This window comes from Poromitra crassiceps (assembly GCF_964638095.1).
Source record: "Poromitra crassiceps genome assembly, chromosome: 7".
NCBI lineage: Eukaryota > Metazoa > Chordata > Actinopteri > Beryciformes > Melamphaidae > Poromitra > Poromitra crassiceps.
In genome coordinates, this window is record NC_139628.1 from 36,216,181 (window position 1) to 36,220,049 (window position 3,869).

The window sequence follows — 3,869 nt, forward strand, 5'->3', positions numbered from 1 at the left end:
GGGCGAATCCATCTCGTGCCCGACTGTGATGTCATCAGGCAGTGGGGATGTCATCAGTGATGATGTTGAATGCATTTGCAATTGCCCTACTGTGATGTCACCCGAGATTTGATCTGGATCGAGGCAACAAGGAAAAGTGTGTGTGTGTGTGTGTGTGTGTGTGTGTGTGTGTGTGTGTGTGTGTGTGTGTGTGTGTGTGTGTGTGTGTGTGTGTGTGTGTGTGTGTGTGTGTGAAGTGATGTCACCCAACTGGAAATTATGTCATGCAATTGCTGGACTGTGATGTCATCAGTGATGTCACTCGAGCAATTGTCTTGTTCTTCTTCGTTAGAAATGGTTAAGTAGTGTCTAAAGCACCCGAGTGTGATTTTGTTTCTACAGTGCTGTAATCTTGACAAAATGCAGTCTGCTTCATCATGAAAGAAGAGCTTTCATTAAACCATACAGTCCAGTCTTCCATACATCTCCCTCAGCTCAACATCAGGCAACTTCTTCTTCTTCCACAGTGCAGTATTATTCCCCAGCTTCACTAACTATGGTTCCAGAGAATAGGAGCAGAAAACTTTCAAATATTATGCAAATTTTTACGATTACTTGCAAAGATTACAAGTGGAAGAAATCCCCCTGCCCCCCTGTGTGCGTTGGATGCACAAATAAGATCTGACATCAATTTTATAAGGTCAAGACTTGATTATAAGCCCAAAACGCATTTGATAAAAAATGTACCTGCTGTTTTGCCACTCCAGGCGTGAGTAATTACAGATGGCCAGTTTTGTAACCTTGGCAAAAAAAATGAAACCTTAGCGAGCCATACATCACCTTGGAAAATCTAAGATGTGAGTTTTTTTTTTTGGTGGTTGTGTGTTTGTGAGAGGGGCGGGGGGGGGGGGGGGATACGCCTTGGCTTGCACTTGGGAAGGGTCATTAATCGAGAGGTGCTATGTTTCTTCTTTGCCTACACTTTTAGGAGAGGGCGGGGTAATACACTGATGATAAATTGAGTTTATGCTGAACTGCTCAATTCAATCTGTGGTGCTAAAGCCCTCCTGATCTGATCACAGAGGGCTTGTGTCTGTGCCACTTTGTGGCTGTGTTGACATTGGAAACAAATCACCTCCGACAGGTCAGGATCCCCTCAGAATCACTGCCCCACAAAGAGGTCAATCACCGCATGAATGATTTATCTCTGCCTCTTTGGGGGGGGGGGTCGTTTTAGATATCCAGCCGAAACAAGCTGGATATGAAAAATATCTCTGAGGAGGAGGGAGGGGGGGGGGACTATTGCGTAGAGGATATAGTAAAAAAGAAAACACTCACTGACTCAGTGACGTGTGTTAAACATGGTTATAGTGTCATCCGTGTTGAAGGTGCCTGTACTGTAGAGGGGGGCTTTGAATGTGAAGGTCACCTTTCTTTCCCACTTGACTGACTTTGAACATAAATCTCTTCCAATGAGGGAGCAGAGGCCTCGCGTTCCCAGCACATGTTGTCTGGAGCATGCACTTCTCCCAGAGGCTATACAGTACACCAGGCTGCCAAGCCCTCTTCATTGAGCCAAAATGGGCTCTGCCTTGAGGTGCACTCTGTCCAAAACCATGAAGCCTCATCCAGCTAATGTAAGTCTCCCACAAGGCGAATGTGTGCAAAATGGATTTTGTGCAGGATTCCTCCAGTAACCTGGCAAATGTGTCTGTGACATACCTGTTGATATGGTACCGTGCATGCACGCATGCAGTATGCAGTGTACGATACTGTGCTTGTCTTTAAATGTGTGTCTCTTGAGGTTCTGCATATATCTCCATAGGCTGCAGGACCTTGGCTAATACCAGATGATCTCTTTGCAGCAGGAGCACCCTCTGCTTTCAGCAGTTATTGCGGTCATGTCCTGTTACCATCTGTCTATAGCTGCATCAGGAGGCATTAAGTCCACTCCCTTAACCTTATTAAAGAGATCAAGTGAATTTATTCAAGCGATTTCTGCAATTTGCATTTGTTTGTTTGGTACTTTGCACCAACCTCTATTTGTGGGCTATGCTATAGTGATGTCACTGGCACACCTTGCTCGATGTCCTATATGTCCTATATGTCCTATATAAACATTAGCTTAAATTTAGGATGATGGATGAAACGGCCACTGGGATGTTCACAGGCTTAAAGCCGATTTCTGCTTACGCGAAATCGGCAGCGCCGAGGGGTGCGCTGCAGCTGGCCGGCCTATCGGCGCAGCTTGGTGGAGGGGACGTGCAGCTCCTCGAAAATGTGACTCCGCGGCGTCAACGCGTGCATGACGTGACCAGTACAAGAGCTGTGATTGGCCGTTGCCTTGGGCCGCACACGTATCCGCTGACATACTTGTTGTGAGAAATGAGGAAATGCCATTTCCTCATTTAACAGTGCTTGCCCCTCATCTAGCAAAGCCTTCTGCAGGCTCACCGGAATGGGTTTTGAAATAGAGGGACAATAAAATGTCCCCCCACCGACATGATTGCAAGTTCTTGGTAAACAACACAATAGCGTCATATGTAAGGGACATGAGTGTACCACAAGCCACCTAGTGTTTTGGAGGTGTACCGCAGCCAACGTGCCGAGTTACGCTGCTAGTCGGCGGCAAGGCTCCAAGTCAAGGCTGCGCGGTGTCGACATGCGCTGCCCATTCTGCCTGCAAGGCCAAGCGTCTCGACAAGACAAAGTGGTGCCAGCCAGTGCCTGCTTTAAAAGACAAAGTGGTGCCAGCCAGTGTCTGCTTTAAAAGACAAAGTGGTGCCAGCCAGTGCCTGCTTTAAAAGACAAAGTGGTGCCAGCCAGTGCCTGCTTTAAAAGACAAAGTGGTGCCAGCCAGTGCCTGCTTTAAAAGACAAAGTGGTGCCAGCCAGTGCCTGCTTTAAAAGACAAAGTGGTGCCAGCCAGTGCCTGCTTTAAAAGACAAAGTGGTGCCAGCCAGTGCCTGCTTTAAAAGACAAAGTGGTGCCAGCCAGTGCCTGCTTTAAAAGACAAAGTGGTGCCAGCCAGTGCCTGCTTTAAAAGACAAAGTGGTGCCAGCCAGTGCTTGCTTTAAAAGACAAAGTGGTGCCAGCCAGTGCCTGCTTTAATATTCTTTTTGCTGGCGATACATTTTTATGCCTCCGCCCGTGGCTGAAGGCATAATGTTTTGGGGTTGTCCGCCCGTCCGCCCGTTCCCTCAAGGAAGGAGGGCAGGGCTCGGTAACAGGGGCCATAGCTAGGGATAGGAAAGTCATAGAGAGTCGGGGTTTGAGGGATGGGTAGAGGGAGTGGCTAGGGGGATGTGGGTGGTGATCAGTAAGGGAAAATGGGCCATAGCTCGTGATAGGACATAGAGAGTTGGGGTTATGTCTAGTTTTTCGACTGCCCTGTTTCTGAGGTCAGATGGAACAAAAACTGGCCATATGAAACAAATAAGATGAATACTAAATGATAATAATAAATTGCAGTGTGTTATAGGGACACCAACTGTACTGTAGAATCATTCTGAAATGTATTAGATTAGTGAGAATGTTTCTGTAAAACGAAATCCACTAATGATGTGTTACTGAGAATCATTAAAATTCTGTCTTTAATTAAAATCAGGAGCTGCATGCTGACCTGAAGATTAGGCACTGATTCTTCTGTTGGATCCCTCCTGAATCCTTATCTGGGGTATGAATCAACTGTACCTGTCTGGAGTCTTATATCAAATGTGATGGATGATGGCTGGCCAATGCCAAAGTCAGCTATTTCTGAGGAGCTATCTGGTTCAGACGCGGTCAAGCAAATCTGAATGTCACAGTCCCACTCACATCAAAGGGTCCCTTTTGGATTCATTAATTCACAGTGACGGTCCTCCCTATCAATTATGGCCATGATTAAAATGT